This window comes from Erythrolamprus reginae, chromosome 5 (assembly GCF_031021105.1).
Source record: "Erythrolamprus reginae isolate rEryReg1 chromosome 5, rEryReg1.hap1, whole genome shotgun sequence".
In the NCBI taxonomy this organism is placed as follows: domain Eukaryota; kingdom Metazoa; phylum Chordata; class Lepidosauria; order Squamata; family Dipsadidae; genus Erythrolamprus; species Erythrolamprus reginae.
This window is the reverse complement of record NC_091954.1, coordinates 90256426-90270992: the sequence shown is the minus strand read 5'-3', so window position 1 is coordinate 90270992 and position 14567 is coordinate 90256426. Positions and strand designations below refer to the sequence as shown.

The following is a 14567-nucleotide window of genomic DNA, read 5'->3' as shown; positions in this document are numbered from 1 at the left end:
GACCCGCAGCATGCCAAGTTCAAGAGTAACCTAAGCCCACAACAAAGGTCAACGAGGGAAGGGGGGCTTTTTCTTATACCTGCTTGGCCTCAGTCTTTAGGGGGGGGCTCCCTCTTTCTTCCCCTCTCTCTCTCTTTCTTTCTCCCCCTCTCTCTCTTTCCCCCCCTCCCTCTCTCTCCCTCTTTCCCTCTCTCTTTCTTTTCCTCCTCTCTCTCCCTATCTTTCCCTCTCTCTCTTTCTTTCTCCCTCTCTCTTTCTCCCTCTCTCTCTTTCCCTCTCTCTCATTCTTTCTCCCCCTCTCTCTTTCCCTCTCTCTCATTCTTTCTCCCCCTCTCTCTTTCCCTCTCTCTCTCTTTCTCCCTCTCTCTCTCATTCTCTCTCCCTATCTTTCCCCCTCTCTCATTCTTTCTCCCTCTCTCTCTTTCCCTCTCTGTCTCCCTCTGTGTGTGTGTGTGTATGTGTGTGTGCAGATTGCAAAAACGCACGACCCTGCAAAGCAGCAGCTCCCTCGCTCGCTCTTTTACACACACATACACACACTCGCGCGAACAACAACACCGACCGCGCACCCGCGGCGAGAGAGGAAACGGCGGCCGGGAGGCAGAAACTGCAACCGCGACCTTTTCTGCCTTTCGGGGGTTTTTTTTCCTTTTCTTTCCTTTGAAGCAGAGAAGAAATCCTGTATATATAAAAAAAAACAACTGTGGCGGGGACCTCCAGTTCTCACCGGGGTCGGCCCTCTCCGAGCTCGGGACGTTGAGGGGGGGGGAGAGGAAGGGAGGGGGGAGAGAGAAGCCAGGCTGCTCTACATAGGCGACTCCCATCCAAAGCGCAGCAGCCCAGCGGAATCCTAAAGCGTTGCTGGATCTCTCTCGCTCGCGCGCGCTCCCTCCTCCCCAACGCCGCCACCAGTCTTGATCGACAACAAGGAAAGACGTCTTACCTCACAACATATTATTTTTTTTTCTCCCTTCAGAGGCGACCATCGGATCTCGGACGGGTCGACCAAGGCATTTTTGGGGATTATTCTCGCAATAGGACGACCCTCCCAAACCTTGTTTTTTAAAAAAAAATTAAAAAGGATAAATAAACAGAACCGAAAAACAAGCACTGAGGGGGGGAGGGAGGAGGAGGAGAAAAAGGTGGGAGGGGGGAGGAAGGGTGAGAAAAGGGGAGGGGAGGAGAAAAAAAAAGAAGAAGATGGGACGCGCCACTCGCCTTGTCACAGCGGCATTTCTCGTCGCCCTCTAAAAACCTCCGGCAGCTGCAGTGCAAAAAAAAAGACTGTCGCCGACGGCCGTGCAGGGCGCGCTCTTATCTGAAGCGCCGGGTTTCCGCTGCTCTGCCCGCGCCGCCCCTCCCCCCCAAACACACACCTCCCCATCCAGCGAGCCTCTAAAACCAGGAAGCGGCGGGGCGTGCTAATACTACTGCAAGAATGCACACAAAAAAAGGAGGGGGGGTGGAGAGGGAGGGGAGGGAAATATAAAATAAAATCAAACGGCGCGGTGTTGGGCAGGAGGCGCGCGCACGGCCCCGCGCGCCCTCTTTTTTTCCCCCTCCCCGGTTCCCCTCCGCGCGCCCGCGCGTGCGCGAAATGTCTGCCCGCGCGCCGCTTCTGGGTGTCTGGGTCTCTCCGTACGCGTGCGCGAGGGCGCGCGCTTATCTGTGTCCAAACGAGGTTTTGGAAAAGTGTGGGGAGAGAGGGGAAAAAAATGGGGAACCCTCACTGGGAACGGGTTAGAGGGGGGAAGGGGTGAAAGTGTGTGTGTGGGGGGGGAGAAGCGAACGCCGAGCGCGGGCGGCCGAAAGGGCGCCCGGGGGGGGGATCCCCTTGGAACGCTCGCCTTGGTATCTCCCAAGTTCGATCTGTACAACTTGAGAGGGAGGGGAAAAAATATAAGAGGAACAGAGCGAGCGCGAGGCGAAGCAGGCACGCACGTAGGCACGCACGCACCACATCCCCCCCCCTCTCTCTCTCCTCTGGGTGGGGGGGCTCGTAGTGTAAATGCGGCGGGTACCAAAAAAAAGAGAGGATCTCTTTCGTTAAGAATAATTGGTCCCGCTCTGTTGCTGCAAAGTGCAGGCGCCGGATGGCATCCCACCCACAGACTTTGCAGCACTAACTGTAAAAATAAAAAAAAAACTACTTAACATTCAAGGCACCTTGCAATATTCTGCTCGGTCCTCAGATGACATCTTATGGCTTCTTCGGTTCTTTTCAAACGCTGCGCATTGGGGGGGCTTTCTCCTTTTTGAAGCCCTGAGGTCTCCCGGTTCTATTGGAGCCAGCCAGTCCAAGAGTGCCAACAGGCTGGTGGGGTGGTGGTAGTGGAGGGGGGGGGCAAGGAACAGTTACGAACCAGAGATGGGTGCAGCAGAGAAGCCCGGGTCCTAGGTCTGAATGATCTCCCCTTTCAGACAGATACGGTTCTCCAAGCTCACTAAGGTAAAGAAAAAAAAGCGACACTTTGATTTGGGTTCGGGTATTTATAGACTTACCGGATTGAACTCAAGTACCGACAAGGGCTGACAGAAAGTCAAGCGCTGCACGATTCGGCCCTTTTGGTCTGTAAGCAGTAGGCCCTAAATCTATTTTTATTCGGTGATCCTAGATCTGAATGAAATATTCTCATTGAATACTTTGTTCTGTACAAAGTTGAATGTTGCATGTGAAATTGTCAATCGGTGCTGCTTCCTAAGTGGACAGTTTGATTTCACATAAATTTGATTTACTTGGAGTTATATTGTGTTGCTTAAGTGTTCCCTTTATTTTTTTTGAGCAGTGTGTGTGTGTGTATTTCCTGTCAAGGAAATGGAGCACCTCCCTTATGAAACCAGGTTGCAATGTCTTGGTCTCATCAGCATTGAAAGACAGTGTTTAAGGGGTGACTTGATCGAACTGTACAAAATCAGGCATGGAATAGAAAAGGCTGATAGAGAAAAATTATTTTCTCTATCACACAATACTAGGATGAGGGGGCACCCCCTAAAGCTCATAGGTAAGAAAGCGAGGACAAATTATTATTATTATTATTATTATTATTATTATTATTATTATTATTATTATTAATTTATTTATTAGATTTGTATGCCACCCCTCTTCGAGGACTCGGAGCAGCTCACAACAAATAAAGGGAAATATTTCTTCATCCAGAGGGTCCTTGGTTTATGGAATTCACTTCCAGAAGTGGTTGTGACAGATGTCAGCCTTGATAGCTTCAAGGCAGGATTAGACAGATGCATGGATGCCAAGTGTATTGGTGGTTACTGAAATGGATGTCCAAATGCTGCCTCTATGTTGGTTGAGGCAGGTAGGATTCCCTTCGGTACCATTTGTTGGGGATCAAGGGAAAGGGAGGGTTTTGCCTTTTCTTTCTACTCAATATCCCTATGTACAATGGGTGGGCTACTGGGTGACACAGAATGCTGTACTCGATGGGCTTTAGCCTGATTCAGAATGGCTCTTCTTATGTTCTTATATGTAGATTTTTACAGGTATATGTATGTAGATTATTGTGAGTACTCCCCCCCACACACACACATGTAATATTTTGAGTGTCTTTGCCATGCCATCACCAGGCTGAAGTTATTGGCTTCTGCTGCTCTGAGTATGGTTTGTTTTCAACATTGAAAACAAGTTGAAAACAAACCGTACTCAGAGTAGCAGAAGCCAATAACTTCAGCCTGGTGATGGTGAATGTGATTTTGCCACATTGCAAAGACACTCAAAATATTACATGGAAAAAACCTGAACTCACAACAATCTACATACCCGATGAAGGTATGGCTAGCTGATAAGGTCATAACAAGGCCGAAATAAATCTATACTAGTCTCACTTCATTTTTAAATTCAGCAAAAATATGTTACATACATACATACACTCTGTGTGTGTGTGTGTGTGTGTGTGTGTGTATGTGTGTATGTATGTGTGTGTGTGTATATATATATATATATATATATATATATATATATATATATATGTCACATGCTTTTTTGCTGAATTTGAAAATTAAGGGAGACTAGGATAGATCTATTTCGGCCTTATTTTGGCCTCATCAACTAGCCATACCCATATGTTTTTTTATGTCGGATCACCCTGGTATAAAAAAACATAAAAAAACATATAGCCCCTCCCTGGTACACAGCTGGAAGGGATCTGATCTGATAGCTCAACTGCTCATTCTCTGCCTTACAAGGCAGAGTCCACCGGATCAAATCCCAGTAAGGAAGGGCGTGGCTAGCTGATTAGGCCAGAACTAGGCCGAAATTGGACCATCCTAGTCTTCCTTAATTTTAAAATTCCAGCTAAAAAAACATTTGACATATATATATATATAATTTTTATTTATTTTTATTATTTAGATTTGTATGCCGCCCCTCTCCGCAGACTATATATGTAATAAATATATATTACATATTTTTGCTGATAGGTGAAAAGGGAGTCCAGTGTAGATCTGTTTCGACTTTGTTGTGGTCTTATCAGCCAGACATACCCTTACTTTTGCTTCCTCACATATTTGGGAATACCAGGGTGATTTCAACAGAAAATCAACCTGTGTGTGTGGGTAAAATATGGAAAGTGTCCATCATTTGAGTCCCTACCTACAGCCTGCAGTAAAGCAGCCCAAGAACAGGGAGAGAAACTCATTTATCAAAAGTTCTGATGAGCTCCATGAGAATCCTGATGATGTCCTCTCCTATTTTTTCCCATGCATTGGTGCCCACTCAAGTGTGCACTTATTTATATATTACTAGCCTAAGGGAGTCTTGGAACATTACCGCATCAACATCAGCTTTGAAACTATGAAATACTGTTCACACACTGCTGGTATCAGGCATGCTTAAGCTGAATGTGCATTCCTGCCAATATTAGATTTTTTCATTTGCACTGGAGACACAAAGACAATTGAAATGCTGAGGTGGGATTTCATTTGTGAAAGTGGCATTAGATACCCTGGACTAGCACTTGTGCAAAAAGGTTCTCGTGCAAATCATTCAGTGCTGATGTTCAACACTTAATGACTGGGCACTGATCCTTTTGAAGTTTTGAGGCATGTAGGGGGGAAAAGAATAAGAGACGTTGCTAATGGGAAGATATCCACGCTATTGAGCCTCTCTTCTGCACCAATTATGTGCTGAGAAAGTGTGTGGAGGCATTTAAAGGTGCCCTTCCCTTTATTAGGAGGAAATGCTAGAAATAAATGGAAATCTCTTTTCTCAGATAGAATAGTATATTACCAATTTCATTTACACGGGACAAATGGTTAGTTTCAACAGATAATAAAGTACTGTAGTGATCCATCAGACAGTATAAGGCAATTGGCCATTTCGTGCCACAGGTTATGCTATTATCTATACAATACTTGTTGCCAAGTCATCTGAAGGAATAGGACAAAGATCGCCTTAGATATAACTTCTCACCAAAAATAGGTGTCGAAGCTAACTGTCGGTAGTTTGGTTAGTGCACATGTGTTACAATCTCTGTGCTGGATAGACATTGTATATTTGTGAGTGGTTGTGTAATCCCATAATAGTCATCTTAACCCAACTAGGACCTTACCCAATTTGCAAATCTTGCAAAAAATCTTGGGAAAAACCCCCAACAACAAGCATAAATGGGACCCTGATGCTATAACTGTGTTCTGCCTTATCCAGCAAACATTTGTCCATATAACCACAGTGTAGTCCCTGTTTCGGGTCAAAGCAGCATATAATAATTTTTTTTAATGTTTCCATTTGTTTGTTGGTTACACCTTTTATTGATTGCATGACTTCCTTTGGGGGTAGATGTTTAAGCCTGATTAAAAAGGGCAGTGATAAATGATGTGGATTATCGTATATTCATTTGATATCTCTGACCATTTGTGAAGGCCGTTTTTCTTGAGTAAAATATTCAAAATCTTTGTCAGTTAACTGAAACTACAAAAAATGATAATTGTTCTTCACTAGGTGAAGAAGTGATAGTCTGAAATGGAAGTAATTTCACTTAAAAATGAAAATGCATTGGAAGAAACTACAATCCTGCTGGCAACAAAAAATTAGATACAATATATTGTATACTAATAACTAAAATTACATATTACAAACTAAGACCTTACATCACAATGCCTTAGTAACAGACTGAAATGGGGGTTTATTGCAGCATAGCAGAGCATTAAAAATATCTAAAATTCATGACTGAAAATACTTTTATTGCAACCCAAAAGTCACATAACAAGAAGTGAGGGGGTTTTTTTTACCAATAAGAGAATTGCTTAACTATGCATTTTCCTTTTTTATTTTGTTTTGATTGTTTCTATGCGTTACCATGTTTACTTTCTTTATAAAATGACCACCCAACTGGAATCTGAACAGGCAATCAACCAAAATACTACCAGGTCATTCTTTATAATATGTGGAACTGCTTAAGGGATGTTATTGAACCAAGACAAAATTGTACATGTGGAAATCATTAGTCAAGATAGTTTTGGAGGAGCTAGAAAAAGACTACTGTACAGACTAGTTTAATGTTCTTAAAACAGGCTTTAGTCAGTGTCCTAAATTTATAAGTAGGGAAATATCTATTCAATCAGAAACATCTGTAAAATACTTTTATACTTTTGAGTATCTATGTAATGACTTTCAACTATCATTTGCTTCCTATTTATATAAATATTTATTTATTTATTTATTTATTGGATTTGTATGCCGACCCTCTCCAGAGACTCAAAAAATCAATTAATATAAAAACCAAACATACATACATACATACATACCATGCATAGAATTGTAAAGGCCTAGGGGGAAAGAGGATCTCAATTCCCCCATGCCTGGCGGCAGAGGTGGGTTTTAAGTTGTTTACGAAAGGCAAGGAGGGTGGGGGCAGTTCTAATCTCTGGGGGGAGTTGGTTCCAGAGGGCCGGGGCCGCCACAGAGAAGGCTCTTCCCCTGGGTCCCGCCAGGCGACATTGCTTAGTTGACGGGACCCGGAGAAGATCCATTCTGTGGGACCTAAATATGGTTGGAAGGGTCACAGAAGCAAATATTTAATGTAAGAATTCCTGTTTTGGGAACAGATTTCCCTTACTCAAGCAAGGAAAATCCCATTTGTATGTCCTTACAAAAGCATGTTTTGGAAGGCTTTAAGAGACTGATTGATATTAGAGTTACATGTAGGTTATTATCATATAAATTGTTTACATTTTAATTTTTTTTTACTGATACTTGCATTGTCAAATTGCTATGATTACTCTGATATACACTACTGGAGCTATTCAGAATGAAGCACTTTATCCATAACTTAAGTACAATTAAGCTTTGTGAAATGTTTGCCATACTACTAATATTATTAATAATATGAGATGCAAGCTGTACTTGCTTGTAGTCACAGCCTCATGTCTCAATATATAATATGTAAACAAGTGAATATCTATTTTATGGCAGAAATAGATGTGGTTTCAAAAACAAATTACAAAAATCCATGCACACGTCTAATGTATAAGTGATGCTTGGAGTCATTTCTTTAAGAAATTTCTATTTCAGCCTGGTAAACAGCAAGTATTGTTTACAAACAAGATACAAAGAAATCCAATAGGACTGAGATGTTCTTTCTCCACATTGACATTGAACGTTAGTAGGAAAAGCAATTCTGCGCTCATTGTTCTCATCTCTCAACATTTTAGTAATTAATAATACAGCAATTTGCCATCAGATTTTTAAGCTGCATGGAAGAAATAGCAACAGTTTAGTATAAGGGTCCTTGTAGAGATCACAACAATCTAGTAATAAGGCCCCTTATATGGATCACAACATCACTGGTTCATCTACTGATAAATAGTTATTGATGATTGAACATGCTATTCATGACAGTCTTCGTAAATAAATCAGTCTTTCATGTTAACTCTTTCATGAGATAAGCCATGGCATGATTACAAAATGCCAAATGTGCCTATTGGCCCAGAAAATATGCCCCATTTGTGATCTAGCCCATTTGTTAGAGATTCATATAGCTTTACTGTTTCATTCTCTTTGCCCTCATAATGCATCCTTCTCATAGATCAGGACAGATATTGCTTTATGGCTGCTTGAACAGCCTATACCATGAATGATGCTAATAAACCATTAGGAATAAGAAATAAAGAGGAGAACCCTGGTGAGCTTTTATTTTCCCATTAAATATTTTCCCTTGTTTCTCAGAATAAGAATCATTTCACTATTGCAAATTTAAGTTCCTGTTTTTAAACAGAAGGAAGCTGCAACCGTCTTGAAAAAAAGTGAAGATCATATTTGGGACTGAAACAAATTCTTCATAGATCACACTCAGCTTAACCAAATAAAGAAAGTAAAACCAGTATATTGTCATGCAGTTGACCTTGCATTTAATTGTGCAGAGTTTATATAAAAGGCTGGAAAAGAAATATTACTATATCAATGATGCATGAATGAGCCATAAATTGTAAAGCTACAGAGAGAGAGAGAGAGAGAGAGAGAGAGAGAGAGAGAGAGAGAGAGAGAGAAGTTTGTGCAGCCTTCAGAAGCTTTCAATTCTAAACCACAGAACCTAGCTTTCGTCAGAGCTTCTGTAAAAGTACTGTATTCTTAAGGAAGTCCTGTCACCCAGTCAGTTTAACACTAAGCAATAATGTAAGAAAAACACAGAGCTGGTTTTTTTAAAAAATATTTGTACAGTGCTTTGCCCCCAGTCCAAAATTACATACATGAAGAAACAGTTTAAAATTCTAGCTGCCAATTGCTTAGGATAGGAACAGAGTGCCATGGATAACGCGCTATATGTGAAAAGATGTGGATTATAATTTGCTTCATGCAGTCTGAATCATAACAGAAAGAGAAATAATGGAGTCAGACGTACTTTCTAACTTCCAATTCCTATCAGCAAATTACCTAAACTGCACTTTTTTCATGACTTGTTACCGCGATGCAGATAACACTGCATCGAGTTATTTAAAGAGGCATTTTTATTCCTATGAGATTTATTAGATTTATATATATTGAGTTCACATGCTCAAAACCACTGTGTTGTGAGATACAAACTCACAAAGATCTTAGCTGAAGTGAGCAGTATAAAGTGTGTGTTTGTGTGTGTGAGAGGGAGAGAGAGAGAGAGAACTGAACCTATTCTGCACCCATTTAGAAACATAGAAGACTGACAGCAGAAAAAGACCTCATGGTCCATCTAGTCTGCCCTTATACTATTTCCTGTATTTTATCTTACAATGGATATATGTTTATCCCAGGCATGTTTAAATTCAGTTACTCTGGATTTACCAACCACGTCTGCTGGAAGTTTGTTCCAAGGATCTACTACTCTTTCAGTAAAATAATATTTTCTCATGTTGCTTTTGATCTTTCCCCCAACTAACTTCAGATTGTGTCCCCTTGTTCTTGTGTTCACTTTCCTATTAAAAACACTTCCCTCCTGAACCTTATTTAACCCTTTAAAATATTTAAATGTTTCTATCATGTTCCCCCTTTTCCTTCTGTTCTCCAGACTATACAGATTGAATTTATGAAGTCTTTCCTGATAAGATTTATGCTTAAGACCTTCCACCATTTTTGTAGCTGGTCTTTGGACCCGTTCAATTTTGTCAATATCTTTTTGTAGGTGAGGTCTCCAGAACTGAACACAGTATTCCAAACGTGGTCTCACCAGCACTCTATATAGCGGGATCACAATCTCCCTCTTCCTGCTTGTTATACCTCTAGCTATGCAGCCAAGCATCCTACTTGCTTTTCCTACCACCCGACCACTCTGCTCACCCATTTTGAGACTGTCAGAAATCACTACCCCTAAATCCTTCTCTTCTGAAGTTTTGCCAACACAGAATGCCAATGCAATACTCAGATTGAGGATTCCTTTTCCCCAAGTGCATTGTTTTACATTTGGAAACATTAAACTGCAGTTTCCATTGCTTTGACCATTTATCTAGTAAAGCTAAATCATTTACTATATTTATTCCAGAAAAGCAATAAGCAATTGCTCTCTGTCTAATCTGAAAGAGTATCTTTTTTCTTCTTAACTGAAGAAACAGATATTGATATGGAACATTCAGCAACATCTCTAGTATGCAATGCTAACACAATTCATTCAAAGGCTCAAAGGAAGGAAGGGAAGAGGGAGGGAGGAAGGTCTGAGAAGACACTTGATGCTTCTTTCATTTATTTAGTTTATGAAAGTTACTCAAATTCTACATATCGGTATGAAAAAAATATTCATTCTTTCCAGCTCAATTAGAGGCATAGGAAAGACTATGAGATTACTAATTCTTCTTTTCACAGGGAGGTTTTTACCACATGGATTCTAGTGGCACATCATGTCCCATTCAAAAGAAATTTCTGAAGATCTTCATGAAAAACTTATTGTTAGCTAGAAAATACAGTATCAAGTCATTTCTAAAACCCTGGAGCTCTACTAATCAGTGGTTAGAGACTTAATCTTGAAATGAAGAAGTGTGATGGCAATAAGCCCCTTTTCTCAAAATCTCTCCAATGATGCAAATTGAAATTGCCCAGGAAGTCACAAAAATTCCAGAACTACATCCAAGAGTTGGCAGATCTCTATCATCTTCATGATTCTAGCATCAGACAAATGTTACTTAAAAATGAGATTCAGACAGAAATAACAATACAGAAATCATTACTCACTAAAAGAAAAACTGGTATCCCTATCAAACTTGCACCTACTCACCCCAAAATGATTAGATAATATTCAGACTTCTGGAGAAACATTTGATGGACAGATTAGTTAAAAGTGGGTTTTTAAGGACTATATGGGTACTATTAATTTGGGAAATATAGTAATTAAAAACTAAATTCTACACTAATAATCACATCTTAACTGTTAATCATGGAAGTGGTAATATGGTTAGAAGTACTTTTAAGAATTCAATGACTTACTATTGTTTAAAAAACTATAAATTCTGTTTTGTACTAGAGAATTCCATAGAAAAACATCTGTCCATTATCTAAAGTCTATACATAGATGGATTATGTGGTGAGAAATTGATTTCAAACTTATAAAAGTAGATGCTTCGAACAGACTTCCAGCAGACGTGATTGGTAAATCCACAGTAACTGAATTTAAACATGCCGCACAAATCCCAGCGACTGGTTAGGTCCCACCGAGTTGGCCTTCTCCGGGTCCCGTCGACTAAACAATGTCATCTGGCGGCACCCAGGGGAAGAGCCTTCTCTGTGGGGGCTCCGACCCTCTGGAACTAGCTCCCCCAGAGCTCCCCCACCCTCCTTGCCTTTCATAAACTCCTTAAAACCTACATCTGCAGTCAGGCATGGGGGAACTGAAATATCTCCCCATTGCCCATGTAATTTTTGTGTATGCTTCGATTGTGTGCTTGTTTTTTATATATTGGGGTTTCTTTTTTGGACTTTTTAATCTAAAACTGTAATTTAGATTTCTAAATATTAGATTTGTTAATATGTACTGTTTTTTACCATTGTTGTGAGCCGGCCCGAATTTGCGGAGAGGGGCGGCATATAAATCCAATAAATCTAATCTAATATCCATCCTAAAATAAAATACAGGAAATAGTATAAGGGCAGACTAGATGGACCATGATTTCTGCCGTCAAACCTCTATATTTCTAAACATGTATAGTGTTACAAAAGAACAGATAGGGAAAACATTCAGTATTTTGATGTGCCGAAGTTAAGCCCAAAACCCATAAAACGATTACAAGAGTATGTTGGTTCATGCTAGAAAATCATCAAATATTACTGAGTTGAAGTAATTCATATTCAAGAATGAAGCAAAATCCCTATACAAAAAACATACAGACCATTCATTAATGAATTACAGAGGAAAAAAGTTTAAATTCCTTCAGCTAAAGGATGTATCAATTAGTGTTTTTCAAACTTGGCAACTTTAAGATGCAGGCAACTCTCAGAATTCCTGCTGGGGAATTCTATAGTTTGAAGTTCACACATCTTAAAACTGCTAAATTTGAAAAATGCTGGACTAAATCAAAGGGGACATTACTTTTTCCACATGGACATATTACATTACTTTGTTGATGAAACACAAGAAACAAACACAAAAGTTCTATTACTTGTTCATTCAAACTCCTTTGATGTTATTGCTACTGACTAAAAGGGAGAAATACTTTTATAGAAGGATATCACTGCTTTAAATTCTGTTACTCAGGAAAATAGTTCTTATTCATTGCTGACCCACATCTCTTGAACTCAGATTGGGGTTTTTTTTCTGTTTCTTTTCTTAGACAAAGATCACATAGCTTACTTCCTAGAATTCAAAAATGCATACAAACTTTTAATCTCTTATTAAAATAATGGGCTCCTTCTCTTTGTTATATCAAATTCATGAGCTTAACTCTCTTGTCAATAGCAGCTTTTTCTCTACAGTGGAACTGTAACTACAGTGCAGTTCCTGATGTATGAAATTTAGATTTCTCCACTTCCTCTCAAGCAATTGTTTCCAAATATTCAATGAAGTTTCCTGATAAAGTTTAGGAGAGAAAAACTTCAGATAACACTTTGGTCAAGGATTAGTATAGTGGTACTACTCTACTTACTAACTTTTCTAGATAAGAACTGGGTGTTCAAGATTTTTTTGCCTCTTCTCAAGAACCATTTTCTACTTACAAACCTGAGCCTCCAAAACTAACCAGAAAAGATGAGGAGAAGCTCCGTAGGGCCTCTCTAGCAATCTCCTGGGAGGAAACAGGGGCGGAAAAGGCAGGGAGAAGCCTCCTTGGGGTCTCTAGGAATCTCCTGGGAAGAAACAGGGCCTCCACCTTCCCTGTGGTTTCACGAATTTTAATAAGAGATTAAAAGTTTGTATGCATTTTTTGCTTTTACATTGATTCCTATGGGAAAAATTGCTTCTTACAAACTTTTCTACTTAAGAACCTGGTCATGGAATGAATTAAGTTTGTAAGTAGAGGTACCACTGTATATCTTTCCAGAAGGCCATAGTAGGTTTTTGAGAGAAAGAATTTATTCTGAACACTGTGCAATAGGTTGAAATATTATATAATTTATGTTTTGCTAAGGAAGGTGTTTTTAAATAGTTATAGTTTATTAGATTTGTATGCCGCTCATCTCCGAAAACTCGGGGTGGCTCACAACATAACAGTAATACAATACATTACAAATCCAATAGTAGAGAAATTAAATCAATTTAAAAAACATTAATAACATAGTAAAATCCCTAACTATACAATCATACACATTCAACCTAATAAAAAGGGGGGAGAAGGTGATAATTATCCCCACGCCTGGCGACAAAGATGGGTTTTCAACATTTTACATAAGGCGAGGAGGGTGGGGGCTGTTCGAATCTCTGGAGGGAGTTGATTCCAGAGGGCCAGGGCCGCCACAGAGAAGGCTCTTCCCCTGGGTCCCGCTAGCCGACATTGTTTAGTCAACCGGACCCAGAGAAGGCCAACTCTGTGGGATCTAATCGGCCGCTGAGATTTGTACGGCAGAAGGCGGTCTTGGAGATATTTTATAATTTTAACTACATTGTTTCTATAATATATCAACAAGTAAAATTTTAAAGAAAGAACAGTGTTTTTCCCACTGCTGGGTTTATGTTATATAGTATTTTGCTTTACAATAATATCATCAGCTCTTTGTTAAAGTAAACCACTTGAAATTGTGAGCTGTTTAGGAGAGATAAACTTAATTGCTTAAGATAGTTGATCCTGTACCAAATGAACTTTTGGCTCTGCCTCTTATGCCCCTTTTTATTAAACTATAGCAGTCTGATCTCCACATTATCAGTCTCAGTACTTCTGACTACACTTTTAAGAATTTAAACTTTAGGAAAGTCAAAATTCAGAACAAAAATGTTCATGCTCCATTAAAAATTCTGAATTTAATTTCAGAATTAAAAATTCTGAATTTAATTTAAAAAAACCCATAATTACTTATTTTAAAATGCAGTTTTAACTACTCTGAAAGGAAAACAAGACATTGTACAATATATCAGCTCATAAAGAACTATAAATGTGTTGCTGCATTTTATTTATTATACTGTAATGCCTTCTGAAAGTTAAAAATGCCAAAATGAATGTTAAATGCTACCTTAACATTTCTTTTTTTCGCTAAAATTTCCAAACAGACTCTCAGTATCATAAATTTTCCAATTTGTCTTGAGCAATCTGTTGAAATAGAGATGCTGCACAACCACAGAATTGTGTAGAAAAAGAGGCAACTTTCTTGCATATATTTTAAAAAATACAACCTGTTCTTTCTTAGAAAAACATAAAGAAAAGCAATAAAAGTTAAAGTCTGTGATGCAATTTTTTATGCATAAACTTCCATAACACACATTTATTTCAAGCCTCCGTTGTTATACAAGTGTCCCAATAAGACATTGCTAAAATTGGTTTCCTAAACTCCTTGTTTAAAATACTGCAAGTCACTGTTCTGATAAACAGATGCTGTAGACAAACAGTTGAGCTTTAGGATTGTATTGATTCATGTCCTAAATTTATGCTTCAAGCAGTTTAAAAAAATGAACAGCTAATTTCGAAATGTTATAGTTTTTCAAACCTTTGCCTCTATGAGGCTGAAAAGCTTTAAT

General features: G+C 39.3%; 1 protein-coding gene across 15 annotated transcripts in view; it reads right to left on the bottom strand.

Annotated features, from left to right (window-relative positions):
* MBNL1 (muscleblind like splicing regulator 1) overlaps window positions 1-1362 on the bottom strand; it is a 206471-nt gene extending 205109 nt beyond the window's left edge. For 8 of the 15 annotated variants that reach the window (XM_070753455.1, XM_070753458.1, XM_070753468.1 and 5 more), the window contains exon 1: window positions 944-1080. The gene's annotated coding sequence lies outside the window, so the exon portion shown is untranslated. Of the gene's footprint in view, window positions 1-943; window positions 1081-1218 lie in introns of those variants that run through there. The other 7 variants (XM_070753466.1, XM_070753467.1, XM_070753470.1 and 4 more) reach the window with 5 other exon arrangements.
* Between the last annotated feature and the right edge of the window lie 13205 nt (window positions 1363-14567).